At 39.4% G+C, this 15,331-nt stretch overlaps 1 protein-coding gene across 5 annotated transcripts in view; it reads right to left on the bottom strand.

The window, feature by feature from the left end:
* The window catches only part of CDH18 (cadherin 18), a 337,108-nt gene that overhangs the window by 296,963 nt on the left and 24,814 nt on the right, over positions 1-15,331 (bottom strand). The window lies entirely within an intron of this gene.

Raw genomic sequence — 15,331 nt, 5'->3', positions numbered from 1 at the left:
TTATTTTGGAAGGAGATTACAGAGGTTAATTTTAATTATTTTCTTCATTTTTCTGTTCAGCACACTCCACAGGATTCTTTTTACAGCCATCGTTCAGCTGCTCTTTTATAAGGGAAACTGAAGTGTGTTTTATTCCCAGGAAGCGAAATCTAGGTTTTTTGAGTCCTAACTTAGAAGTGCTCAAGGAAAGAGTTCCCAAAACACTTTGTGGGCATGACATATTGATTGCCTCATTGATAAGTGGCGACTGATGTTCAGAATTTATCCTGAATTCTTACTCTACCCAGTTCACAAAAGCAAATTATAGTCCTTACACCGATAAGTCAAGAAAGGTAACTTCAACGGAACAACTCTTGCAAGCAAGTTTCACACTAAGCTGCAATGACACTGACAACAGTAACGTTCAGATAAATGTAAAGACAATACAATGCACCGAGCCACAAACTGTTTCAGTCTAAACTCTTACAGGAAGCAAATACTGCTCTCACAGTTGGCAAGAAAATTAAGATAAATTTATTTATTACTGGTTTTAACTTCTCCGAGATTGCTTTGGTCTGGCTGTCATGTAGGTAAACCCTTGCTTGCCCTCGTGAAAGCACCTGCTTTCCCAGAGAGGACTCCCTGCAGAGCCGGCATGCTAGGGTCAGCAGCTGGCAAGAGGAAAAGAAAGAAGGGAAACACACTAATTCAATACACTCCTTGGTCTGCCTTTGGGGAGCACCCAGGAGGGCTGACATTGCTTTCCCTGCTGAAATCCCAGTCTTTCTGCTGTTGGCCTTTTGCCACCTTATCTGTTAGAAAGCAAAATGATGAGTTCAGATCACTGATCTGTTTTCTGATGTCTCAAAGAAAGCAATAGATTTTTGACATTTAATACAGATGGTGAAAACAGGCACCTGGTTTGAACTGAAGTTTCTTAGTGCAAGCTCTGGCTTTAAAGCATATGCACACATATATACGCCGTTCTTTCTGAAGAATAAGAGAATCCCATTCACATTTCAAGATAAAACTATTCTTTATAAGAAAAATATATGTGAAGAGGAAACTCAAATTCAAACTTAATATTGGGTGTTAAGCTGACAGATTAGAGCTCAGTTTTCCTCAGCACTTTTCAAAGAAAAGGACTTCAAGATTTAAAGAAACCCTGAGCAGGGGAAGGAGGATGAAGGGCTGAGGAAGCTGCCCTCAGGTGCTGTCTTTCTCTTTGGGCTTATATATGGCCTTCTTCCATCGCCTGGCAACACTCCTAACTATGCTTATTGACAGGACAGCCTCAGCCCTGCAGACTCAGTCAAAAACTAGGTGGTGAATACTGCTGCTTGCAACAGCTGCACACTCCTCTGAAGCTCTATAAATCTCTCTCAGGCAAATGCTCCAACTTCCCAGATGAAGAAGTAAATCCTGAGTGCAAGTGATTCTTATGACTAAAGACACACTAACTTGCTTTGCCATTTAGATGAGCCACATATTCTGCCCCCTTACAAAAAGATCACCTTTCATGATTTGTTCCTCTTAATATCATGAGGGAAAAATTGAAATTTCTTACCACATTGCTATCATAATCAAAAAAGTTATACAAGTGTTACTAATTAAGATGAAGTGGAAGTATTTCCTGGGTTTTGGGTTTTGTTTGGGTTTTTTTTTTTTCCCCCAAAGAGATGCAAAGACATTGAAATTAATACTGGAGTTGTCAGTATACATTAAGGTAAAAAAGAGTAACGAAGTTCACATTCACCCAGTGACAGCCCAAGGCAGCATTAAAAATGTGCCAGTCAAGCAGAATGATGACAATGTACTTATTATGCCACAAATAAGAAAAAACTAAATTCTGTAATTAGAATATAGCTCTCTTGTCCTCCACCCCTACCCCTTATAAACATCAAAACATTATCTGGCAATTTTCTGGGAGGGAGATTTTCTTTCTTCTGAGCGCAGCAGGACAACAGGGGTTTGGGATTTCTCTTTCTGTTGTTAAAAAGGGAAACGCACAGGACTTTTTAAAAGAGTATTTAGAAAAACAAAACAAAAAAAAACAAACAAAAAACCCAACAACCTTCACACCTGAAGATGAAAGCATCTTAGTTTTACCCCAGCCCGTCAATTATATAGAAAGAGCAAAACAATATCACCAGGTTATATTCAGTTGGCTAACATGGAACCAAGTTTTTTTGTATGTGTGTGCACGTGTGTGTGTCTATCTTTAAGTACATTAAGAAACTATTGTTATAAAGTGATTCTTCATCTAGGCAAATTGTAACTACTTATCTCCTGTTTAATTCCTCTAAACAGGACAACATCATATCCTTTAACTCCCGTAGATCAAATTCAAGCAATTTTTTATGGGTTTGTTGTTGTGTTTTTTTTTTTAAATAAGTAACACTTGGCCAACAAATTACAGGTTTTAGCTCCTACCTATAAACAGCCATACATACAAAATCAAATGCCTTCTCTTTCTCCCACAAAATGTAACATTTACACAGGCCCAATCCAATCTCAACAAGAGCCAAAGAGCTACTTCCTCTTTTTTTTGATAAGCAACTTTATGTCATTAGGCATACAACTCTTTACCACTATTTTCACATTTATGCTCTAGATGTAGACAAATGCTGTTACAGTGTTTAATTACAGCCACAGTTGTGAAGGGATGGAGTATCCAGAAGTACTATTACTTTTAGAGCTAGGGGCTGCAAAACTTCATAGAATTTGTATTCAGACAGTGTAGTTTTTAATGAAGCTTCTGATTACCCTTATTCTGCATTTCTTTGTGAGAAACTGACTGCAGCAGGAATCACATCTTTGCATCCTCTTCTGCTCATTCATGCTATTCCACTGTTCCTTGCTTCCACCCTCTTTACCGCTCTAAATGTAATATAGGTTTCTAAAAAAAGCCTATCATAGTGTTTTTCAAATAAGTTTAACAATCTTTCAACACTTAGTGGAACTATGATACTCTCCTGATATCACTATTATGAAAATTCAAATGGTATTCATTATTACAAAGAGTTTCTTGCTGAAATTGAGTAACCTTAGAGGTATTTTCCAGTTTGAAAAAGGAACTGTGATTCCCAGTAGGCTTTAGATATTAGCAGTCTACTTCCAAGGTGAATGAGAACATCAAATTAAAAATGAACCCCATCTACCAGTTTAATTAAGTAAATCATGCTTGCTGACTTTGCTCTTCACTTCAGAGCAGACCACAGCCGTCTTGCTTAATATCACTACTGGCAGTTACCCTTATATATCCTGAATAATACTACTTCAGTAAGATTGTCCTCAGTACGCTGCACCATGCCTTGATATCAGCTCCATCAAATAACTTAATAAAGTACAAAATAATTCAGCTACATTTACTGATTCTTTGGTAATTCCATATGTGGGGGTATAGGCACTATCATTCCATTTATTGCCACACGCCAGGCACATGCCTGCCCTCTCCACTTTAGATACACAGCCCAGCACTGCCCATTATAAAAGACAAACTTCAGTGATGCTTCAGATCACTTGCCTGTGTTAAGTTACAGATCTAGTGCAGTGCTGCCGAAACTACTGAGGAAAAGGAAATCACTGCAGTTGCCTTTGACTGTGGCTTTTTGAAATTTTAAGTATTTTGAGCCGTTTCTTAATAGAAAGATTTTGCTATTCCTAGCTCCCTGCCCATTCATAGGATTACTTCCACTCTCCACTTACACAGTATTGCTCTTTTTCACCTAGAAAAGCTATCTATGTTTAGGTTCTCCTAGTGGAAATAAACAGTTGGAAACAAGAAAGCACCCCACTGAAGCCCTATACATTTCACATGTATTGGTGGCCCTTGTGCAAGTTTGAGGAAATGCCCGAAAAGAGATCTTTCTTTGCCCAGAAGGAACATTCTTGTATGTATTAGGATGGACTAATCATGCTCCTCCTTGTAAAGACCATCAAATTCTTTCTATTACCTTCCAGTTTATTCATAGTATTGGCTAACAATAGTCATCTTGTGGATATTTTCCATGCCAAAGACACTGATTAAGAATGCGGGGGGATGGATCAAACAGCATATGTTCATGGCACAGAGGATACCTAGAGAAGGCAGCAAAACTGTGGTTGCATGTGGCAACTTTTATTCTGAAAGTTCTGAGAATTTACCAGAGCCCTGTACCAATCAGAACCTTTAAAAAAAACGGTCTGCCAGTATCATTTCCAAGATATTGTATCTCAGAACTCCTGGTGCTACTACACTGAAAAACTGTGCATTATTAACAATGTTTACATAGACAACAAAATTTAGTATTAGTCATGGCAGACATCTGTAGAAAATTAAATTCAAAATCCCAAGCATTATCCTAAGAAATCTGCTCAAGAAATTCTCCAAACAAGGAGCAGTAATTTACCACAAAATCTGCATGATGGATAAAAAAATAATTAGCAAACTGAACTGTCAAATAGCAGAAACTCCAACTAATTAGCCATAAGCAATTGGAAGTGAAGGAATTATTAACAAAAGCAATTGATGTAGTCTCCTATAAATGATCCCCTAAATTTCTTGTGGCATTACCATTAGATGTACACTCACAACCTGAAAAATCATATTAAACAAAACACAAAGAAGTTGGCATGTTAAATGATAAAATCACAGAGCAACTGAATTTCCATTCAATGAACCATTTTAGCTAGTTTAATCACAATTAAATAAATTTCTGCAAATTTGACCATCGGCCACTGTTTATATTAAAAGAGTTGGAAAGAATTATAAGAAACAACAAAATCCAGGCAATTATGGATGTCAAAATCACTATATTTTGCAAAACATCTATTTTTAGAGAACAGAGCAGTATCTTCTATGACATACGATTTCCATAGTGGCTTATGAAGATATTACACAATTAATTTTCCTTTAAGTTTATTTCCCTAGCATGTTTATTTAACCAAGTAACAACATTTTTGGTGTTTAAAAACTAGATAGTTCAAAAATAAATTAAGTATCAGTGTATACTCTTTGATATACAGAATAGTTTCCTATGTCAAGTAAAGCAATAATACTGGCATGAATTTTAATAGACATTGATTCATAAAGAGCAGCTTTCTGAATTCTGGATGCACTGCCACAACTGCAAAATTAAGCGCTAGATGTGAAATATGCTTTTAAATTTCCACATATTAAACCTATGGAATGTTCTTCAGAGATACCAGAATGGTGAAGCTGTGCCTAGTGAAATCTGAACTTCAAATAAGAGTTGAGCCATTTCAATTGCTTAGAGCTCTAAGGTAGCCCCACAGTCTATCCATTTTCAGCTCAGAAAACTGAATGCCTCCCCCAAAGTAAGAAAATACAGAAATAAAATACAAAGCAGCAATTTTGTTACTGAGATAAAATATAATGATTATATATTTGGCAGCTTAATGTAGATGCTCAAGATTTAGAAAAGTCCTTTCCTGGTAGTCCATAATCACATACAGGAACTTTTCCTGGCAAGGAAATTCTTTATCTTTGGGCTGTTTCTGCTGCTGTTGGGCCATTCTTGCCATCCAGCTCGATCTCTGTTCTTGCGTAACACCAAACAGACATTATCTGCGTTACGAACTTTCTCATGTCAATTCTCATGCTTTCACTATTTCATTTTGCCACATTTTGTTGTGTATTGTTTTCATTTTTCATCATGAGGCTGCTACTTCTTTGTGTTAGTAATTTATTTTCAGTTATCACAGTTATATCACAGTATTAAGAACAAAACATTATCTATACTGTTTAATTACTTCAGGCAAAGTAAATTTTAAGTGCTCTGAGTATTAAGGCACAAGTATAACTGGCTTGAAGGAGGTCTTATACTAAGGTGTCTCATATAAAGCTAGCCATGTCAGTACTTAATTTTCCCTACAAAATGATTTATATGGCATACAAGGAAGAAAAAAATAATCACAGTAAGTAAGGTGATGCGAGAGCAAACAGTCTGGGCCTCCTCAGCTTGCAGGTGCCTGAGGAGGGCACAGCCATGAATACGGTGGGTAAGCTGAATACACAAGGGTTACTCATCCCATCCTGAGAAACCTAGGTGGTGCCTGACAAACTGGTTGGAGATAGCTTTGGGCAGAGGGAAGAACATACTGCTCTAGACAGCAGACACAGAATGGCTGCAGTCTGGAGCCCTGGCAAGTCGTATCGGCAAGCTCAAAAACAAATCTGTCCCACAGCAGTGTCAGGTCAAACCAACAGATGCCAGTGCCAGGAGGGCACTGGCCCACAGGGAGAGGCCAGGTCCACCCGCCTTCCCCTCCTGCCTCCCAAGTACCTTCCTCTGTCACAGGTGCAGTGGCACAGGAGGGCACTTCGGCACTTCTGGCTAGTCACAGGCCCACCCTCAGAGGCAAAGCACTGCAGACAAGGGAGCACTGCTCTGACACAGCACATCCCGCCCGGCTTTCCCATCCTGTCCTGCAGTGCTCACCACAGTACTGAATTCTTCTTTAATCATTAATTTTGCTGTAATGCTTGAATGTTTTGGAATGTGAAGAAAAAAAGAGAAAAGAAAGATCACTGCATTCATTTTTAAAGTAAAAAATAAAAACTAAAACTTTTATTTCAAAGTGAAGAGACCATCACAACTACATGATGTGCTCCTATTTGCATTCATTTAAATAATTTCCTCTATTCATTAACTGATAAGAAAATGCAACAGACTGATAAATTATAGTATTATAACCTTGTGTTTTACACTACAACGCCATGCCCAGAACTGATATTCTCTTCCACTGCTGTAAGATATGACACCACCTTCCAAAATACAAACCTAGAATACCATTACTGTTTTCAGACATATATCATTTACTCATCTTACAAAGTTAATAATCATTCTTGTACAGTACTATTCATTCACTAGTGGTTTTCTATTAGACCACGATAGATGTATATTAGACTGGTATATTTACAGGTTTACAAAATAGATCCATTTATTTATATTTGTGGGACTTTTTAATGGAAAATGGGTTGCATTTGTTTTTTGGGACAGCACGCATTGTTATATTCCAGAAGGGAATATTTTTAAATGACAGATACCTATCCACTCCTAAATTTAAGCTGCCTTTGAAGCAACTGATTTGGTAAAACTCCCAGCTGCACTGTTAGGTAATCCTAGTTGCTAAAAATGAAGTATTTTCTGCTTCTAAATTTTGTCCTAAGAGCGATTCAACAAGCATACAAAGATAATATTCTATTGACCATCCTGATCTAAACACATTCCTCCAAATTCCTCCCATCTATAAACACCAGAGAAGTGTCAAGCCTTATTCCCAGAGGATACTTTTCTCAGTCTTCCAGAAATACTCAGAAATGTTGACACTATTTTTCTAAGGCGTGTTTATCATTGTTCTCAGTTAGAATTAATGGGGTTTTTTTAATTATTTTTTTTTCAGGCCAGTTATTTACCGTTGGTAAACATAATATGAAAAGATTAAGCATTACAAGAAAGGCCTCTGCAATCTACTTAGAAGGTTTCTAATAATTATTTTTTTTTCTGCTTAGCATGTTTATGGAATTCTCAACAACAACTACAGGACCTGAACATACCAACTGAAACAAGAGTCTGTGCTGCGGAAGTCACACCAATACTATTCTGACAAAAAGGACAAGGAAAGATGAGTTACTATCCATTTGATTAATAAAGTTTTTCTTATAAGCCCTAATGCCTAAAACACCTGGCACAAGAAAACACATATAAATTTTTGTTTCTTAAAAGGCCTATTTCACATTAATTGTCTGTATGCTTTTCAATTTCCAATATATCACAACAGTAAAAATCCTGAAAGAGGATTTATATTCAGTACAACTGTAGAATGCTAAATTATGTTTTCTTGCCATAACTGACTCCTTTGACAACTATGAAATCCTTAATGGAATTTTGTAACTATTAGCAGCACTTAGCTCAGCAATATGAATTTAGCCTAGAGAGAATAACCTACAGAAAAGCAGGAACTCCAAGAATGCAGCTTCTGTGTCTCCTAAAGTATCTATTGAATGTTCCCACTGAAAGTTGGGGTTTCCTCATTCCTGCTTCTACAGTGATATTTATAGAGACTATATATCTACAAATCTGCATACTTCAAGTATTCTGACACAGGTTAAGAATTATTTCTGTAGATAATCCTTGCCACTGTTTTATAGAGTACACTTCTTACAGGAGTTGCAACATGCAAATTTCTATGAAACCATAGAAACTACGACAATCAAACTCTGTGATAAATAGTCCTCAGGAGATGGAAGTCATCACCATAAATAATAGCTGAGGAGCTGAACCTTCTTTCTGTATATATTTTCTCCTCCCCATCACTGTGCTGCAGTGAATTGTGGCTCAAGAAAATATACTGGGAAACCATGAAGCCCAAAAATAAAGCCTAAAAGATATAATTGAAGCAGGCCATATTCTTCTACATAAGGTTAACTCATGGAGAAAAATCTATCTCCATTCCTGTATGTCCCAAGACAACAGCAAGATTAGTAACTGCTTAGTAGAAATGGAGGCATTCATATCTATCTTGCATCTCCATTAGTTTGCAGGGGGCAATATAAGTAAAAAGCAATGAAAAAAAAATTACAGTGAAATTCAGCTATATTTCAGCTATACATGACTGCCTATACAGCAGAAGTGCTGGTTCAATTGCACTGTTTTTTTAAGAAAATTTAAAAATGAATGACCAAAAGACACTAAATTATAATCCCACATATTTGAAGAAATTGCATAAACCTGAAGTTCTTTTTCATCACTCTCACTGTTTAATAATTATGCTCAAAGATGTCCAAAAAAGATTAAAGTTCAAGCATCAAAATAAAGAAGGGCTTCTTATCAACGAATTACCCATAAAATTAACTCAAACGACTTCAGACTTCTGGTTCCTTCTAAATCATTAAGAAAATGCATGTTAAGTGATGTGACACAGTAACCTGGCATAAAAATACACATTTCCAAAAGTTTTACAACATTTTGGTGAATATTGCAATAAAAGCAAGAGCAGCGACTTCTGATATACCAGCCAGTGTCGGTTCTCGCTGCACTCTAAAGGCAAGCTATTCAGTTTCCATCAATGTAGTGATTCTGACTCTCGAAGAAATTTATACGAACCTAACTGAGATCAGAAAAACTTCTGTCAGTGTCATTTCTTTAAACTGGTATTGATGTAACAGGATTAGAATGTGATCCTAGGAGATATGATCACCCCAGCCACCTCTGGCAAAAGAATATCCTACATGATGTAATAAGCATGAATCCAATACCATCTGAGAGGACTGCAGTGTATTTTACTGTCCATTTTCTTCCACCTCTTCTGTCCAAATCACAAATCTGATTTTTAAAAGATGACTGCTGAAATGGGATCTCCTGTGATGATAGCCTTTCTCCCATGAAATTATATGAATAATGTCAGAAAGCAGCATCCTGCATGCTTGAACTTAAAAGAGTTTGATGCCAGTGGTAACCTGTATTTTCACTGCTGTCTTGTGATCCACAAAGCTATGTCAGTTCTCACCCTGTGATTACATTACATCTGTAAATCTACAGCTGAATATGTCCACCTGATCTGTATGATTTGCTTACATTTCCCCATCATCCACGTGCCATGGGGATCTTGGTGAAACTGCAATCTCCACCACAGGACCAAAACTTTACATTGCAATTGGGGCATATACTAATAAGCCCTAATTGCCCTCACCAGCCTCACCAGGGACCCCCACCCATGCACCCATGGACATGTGTCCAGGGGCACCGAGACCTGGCTTGAGCTGTGCTGGAGGCACACCTCCTCCCAGTCCTGCTCCTGGTTTTTCCAGCACTTTCACTGGGATTTCCCAGACTAACCTCAGACCTGGCTTCTTACCTTGCCTTTTTCTGGATTGGTGACTGCCGGACTGTCAGTGGGACTTGCCACTAACCCTGCTTTGCTTGCCCAGCTGCTCAGGCACTGTGGGATGGACGGTGCCCCACTGGTGACGGCCCTGCTGCCCAGCCTGGGTGGGAGTCACTACCAGATGCCCCACCCTTGCAGACCAGCCCCAAAGCCCATGTTGGACCAGTACAGAGCTAGTTGGCCTTCCAGTGTAGGTAGTCTGTTTGGCTACTGACTGACAAGGTATTTCACCTTTGTTAATGTAACTCTTAATATGCATCACATTATCGATGTTACCTTTCTCAGTTTCGAGCTCCTTATTCACCTTTTTATGCTAAAAAAAAACTTTTCAGAAAAAGAAAGGAAGTTATGCAATATTTTTGAAGCCTTTGATTTGGTAAAAAGTGCTTTTCAGTTCACTTTACATAAAATATTGATGAAGTACATGACAGTAAAATACCATATTTAAGCCCTTTGAAACTGCAAAAGAGACTTTTGGTTATTTTCATATAAATCCAATACTAAAAGATATTGTAGGTTATTGGTGACCTTATGTAAATGTTCATTAAAAGGTCTTCATGCAGACTGCATAGAAGTTGCAAAGAATTACATCATCAATTAGATTTTTTTAAGTGCATGTTAACAGATAGTTTAAGAACATCTATATTCTAGCATCTAAACTACTTTGATGATGATGATTGGAGTCCTAGTAAAGGAAAGAAAATGCTATTAAGATTTTCCAACCTTGAAAACACCTTATGTCCTACTTTCACATATCACAAGTATTTAATATCACCTTACAGCCAAAGCTAACAAAGACATTACAGTACATGTAAATATATTTCTTAAACTATGAAGCAAATTTATCTGTTAACAAAACCTACTAATTTCATACAATTTACCAGAAATTGAAGGAGAAGGGAAAACATGGATACAAGAGTTCAAGTTTGATCTCACCGTCCTATGTACAAATACTCCCAAGACCCCCGTGTGGTTCTCTGGTCACTTTTGTGGAAGGGAGAAGGCTGGGATCAATCTTTTGAAGACACTGTCTCCAACTTCCCAAGACAATTCTTAGTGAAGTCAGTACCCCAGTGAAGAACCTACAGCTATGACTATGGACAGACAGACAATACCACATATGAAAATAGACTTTCATATCTGCAGGAAAAGTGCAGGAGCTACGTAGGCAAAAGATACATCATACGAGAGATGCACTGTGATGCTTACACTTTTGGGGAGGACAGAAGTAAAGCACATTACCCGTCCCTACCCGCTAATGAAGGAATACATAAGACTCTTAAAAAAGATTATGTTTATGGTCTACTTATGTTTTCACAGATGCTGTAAGTACCTTAGGGCTTTCTTTATAAACAGGCATGTATAGCATGCCAGGAGTTCTAAAATATGGTAAGATTTAATGGGCACTTAAAAACGTCCTGGTCAGTTATCCAAATCGTAAGAGACATGTCTGAAAGCACAAACAGCAGACATAGGTACCTAGTTCCTATTTATCGCCTTTGTAGATATTAAGAGTGTTCTAGAGCACTAGAGAAAGAACATCACCATGCTAGGCTGCAAAACTCCAATTCAATTATATCCATTTACCATCCTATCAAACTCTAGCAGCTTTATTGGTCTTCAATCAGAATTTCAGTAATAATTCTGTTGGAATCTCAATCAAAAGAGAGAGGAATGGATATGGTCAAAAAATGCCTGAATAAATATAATATCTTTTCATCATCAGATATTCTCAAATCTTCATTTCATGCTTAAAAAAACCCAGACAATGATTCTGCATGAAGCCACCACAGGGAACTGAATCCTGTAGCTCTGAAATAGCAGGAGCGCTGGGACTCCTGCACTTAAGAGAGAGAAACATCAGCCCCTTTTTCTTCACTCTTCCATTTTGGTATTGGTAGTGCTGTGTTGGAAAGAAGTTAAGTAAGTGCAAGAACTGTCAGTATGACTGGGAGAAAACCTTGTGGGATGACTCGCATGACTGGAATTCTGCAATGGATAGCTAGAAAATCTTCAGAAGGGATAGACAAGGAAGGAGAGGCAGTGAAGTAGCCATGTATGTAAGGGAGTGTTTTGATTGTCTAGAACTTAATGATAGTGACTATAGGGTGTTCATGGGTAAGAATCAGGGAGAAGGCCGACCATGCAGATAACATGGTGAGAGTCTGTTACAGACCACCCAACCAGGATGAAGAAGAAGCAGATGAAACATTCTATAAACAGCTGGGAGAAGTCACCAAATCACTACCCCTTGTTCTTGTGGGGGACTTCAACTTACCAGATGCCTGCTGGAAATACAGTACAGCAGGGACTAAACAGCCTAGGAGGTTCCTGAAGTTTGTGGAAGGTATCTTCCTAACACAGCTGGTGAGTGAGCCAACTAGGGAAGGCAGCCTGCTGGACTTAATGTTTGTGAACAGAGAAGGACTTGTGGTTTATGTGATGGTTGGAGGCCTTCTTGGGCATAGTGATCATGAAATGATAATTTTTGTTTTTCAGAGAAGTACAGAGGGGAGTTAGCAGAACTGCTACCCTGGGCTTCCAGAGGACAGACTTTGGCCTGTTTAGGAGACTGGCTGACAGTGTCCCTTGGGAGGCAGCCCTGGAGGGCAAAGAAGCCCAGGAAGGCTGGGCATTTTTCAAGAAGGAAAGCTTAAAGGCAAAGGAGCAGGCTGTCCCTATGTGCTGAAAGAGGAGCCAGCAGGGCAGAAGACTGACATGGCTGAACAGAGAGCTTTGGCTGGAACTCAGGAAAAAAAGGAGAGTTTACTGCCTTTGGAAGAAGGGGCAGGCCACTCAGGAGGACTACAAAAGCGCTGTGAGGTTATGCAGGGGGAAAACTAGAAGGGCCAAAGCCCAACTAGAACCTAATCTGGCTACTGCTGTGAAAGACAATTAAAAAAAAGTTTCTAGAAATACATTAACAACAGAAGGAGGACTCCATGCTTTACTGGATGCGCAGGGAAAAATAGTGACAAAGGATGACGAAAAGCCTGAACTACTTAATGCTTTCTTTGACTCAGTCTTTAATAGTGAGACCAGTTGTTCTTTGGGCTAGAAGACAGGGATGGGGAGCAGAAAGAAACTCCCATAATCCAGGGGAAAATGGTCAGCAACCTGCTACACCACTTAGACACACAGAAATCCACAGGGCCGGATGGGATCGACCCTAGGGTATAGAGGGAGCTGATGGAAGCGCTCACTGAGACTCTTTCCATCAGCCATCCTGACTAACCTGGGAGGTTCCAGTTGACTGGAGGTTAGCAGATGTGATGCCCATCCACAAGAAGGGCAGGAAGGAGGATCCAGGAAATGACAGGCCTGTCAGCCTGACCTCGGTACCAGGGAAGGCTACGGAGCAGATCATCCTGTGTGCCATCACGTGGCACGTACAGGACAACTGGGGGATCAGGCACAGCCAAGTATAGGTTTATGAAAGGCAGGTCCTGCTTGATGAACCTGATCTCCTTCTACGACAAGGTGACCCACTTAGCAAATGAAGGAAAGACTGTTTGATGTTGTTTACTAGGACTTTACTAAAGCCTTTGACACCATTTCCCACAGCATTCTCCCGAAGAAACTGGCTGCTCATGGTTTAGATGGGTGTACTCTGCACTGGGTAAAAAACTGGATGGCTGGGCTGAAAGAATTGTGGTGAATGGAGTTAATTCCAGTTGGCAGCCAGTCACAAGTGGTGTTCCCCAGGGCTCAGTATTGGGGCCAGTTCCACTTAGAATCTTTAGAAATGATCTGGGTGAGGGGATTGACTGCATGCTCAGTAAGTTTGCAGATGACGCCACACTGGGGCTAAGTGTTGATTTGCTTGAGGGTAGAAAGGCTCTACAGAGGGATCTGGACAGGCTGGATTGATGGACTGAAGCCAGTTGTATGAGGTTCAACAAGGCTATGTGCCAGGTCCTGCACGTGGGTCACAAAACCCCCCCACAACACTACTTGGGGAAGAGTGGCTGGAAAACTGCTTGGTGGAAAAGAACCCTGGGGTGCTGGTTGACAGACGGCTGAATATGAGTCAGCAGTGTGCCCAGGTGGCCAAGAAGGCCAACGGCATCCTGGTTTGTCTCCAAAACAGTGTGGCCAGAACTAGGGAAGCGATTGTTCTCCTGTACTTGTCACAGGTGAAGCTGCATCTCAAATAGTGTGTTCAGTTTTGGGCCCCTCACTACAAGAAAGACATGGAGATGCTGGAGGCTGTCCAAAGAAGGGAAACCAAGCTGGTGAAGGCTCCAAAGCATGAATATTATGAGGAGTGGCTGAGGGAACTGGGGTTGTTTGGCCTGGAGTAAAGGAGGATCAGGGAGACCTTATCACTCTCTACAGCTACTTGAAATGGGGTTGAAGCAAGGTGGGTGTTGGTCTTTTCTCCAAAGTAACAAGCGATAGGACAAAAGAATATGGCCTCAAGTTGAGACAGGGGAGGTTTAGATTGGATATTAGGAAAAAAATTCTTCATTGAAAAGGTTGTCAAGCATTGGAACAGGCTGCCCAGGGAAGTGATTGAGTCACCATCCCTAGAGATGTTTAGGTGATGTGTAGATGTGGCACTTAGGGACATGGTTTAGTGGTGGACTTGACAATGTTAGGTTTACGATTGGACTCAGTGATCTTAAAGGTCTTTTCCAACCTAAGCTATTCTATGATTCTATGCAGAAGCAGAAGAAAGTGGAAAAAAACCCTCCTCTTCGTCACCCTTTTCTCTTTGAGCCTTCAGTCTTCATTGAAATCTATACTGTCCTTTTGTCTTTAGAATTGTTGAGGAATTTCTGCAATATCTCTCCAATGCCACTTTAAAAACAAAAATTTGCAAAGCATGTTTTCTTCTGCAAGGTCGTCCTCAATTCCATAATAAATCAATTTAGTCATAGCACCATAAGGCCTAGAAGATTTTTTCAATTTATAGTCTCCATAGCTTTACACATAGCGAAATGACACTGTACCACAGCAGTGAGTGATCAGCAAGGTACCTGATGTCCCAAAATGAAGCTGGCCAGTAACTGCCGGGAAATAACTTTACCATAAACAGCATCCTCAACAACTCATAATGGAAAAATTAGAGAATAAATCCGTTTCATGCTTCTATCAGTCTGAAGTGCAGAACATGATTTTCACACAATCACTAGATACAGAAAATATTAAAACAACGCAGGAAGGAATGCACCTCGTCAAGTCCAACCCCTCCAGCTCAAAGCAACATACAATGACCACAGTTAGTAACCTAAATGGGGGAAACACAGCATTTAGACTTGCATTTTGAAGATGCTCTATTCCACAAAAGTGAAATAATAATAGACATTTAAAATTCATCTTGCTAATTGAATCAGGATATAAAACTCCTATCTTTATCTCATTAACTGGTTAACCTTGAGTATAAAAGCAGAGAGTGCACTGCACTGTGCATCTTCAGCAGAACTGAACATGGAGAGTCGATCTGACCTCTCTTTGG

The sequence above is a fragment of the Falco biarmicus genome, chromosome 3 (assembly GCF_023638135.1).
Source record: "Falco biarmicus isolate bFalBia1 chromosome 3, bFalBia1.pri, whole genome shotgun sequence".
Lineage (NCBI taxonomy): Eukaryota > Metazoa > Chordata > Aves > Falconiformes > Falconidae > Falco > Falco biarmicus.
Note: the sequence above shows the minus strand (reverse complement) of the source record. Positions and strands in the feature narration are given on the sequence as shown.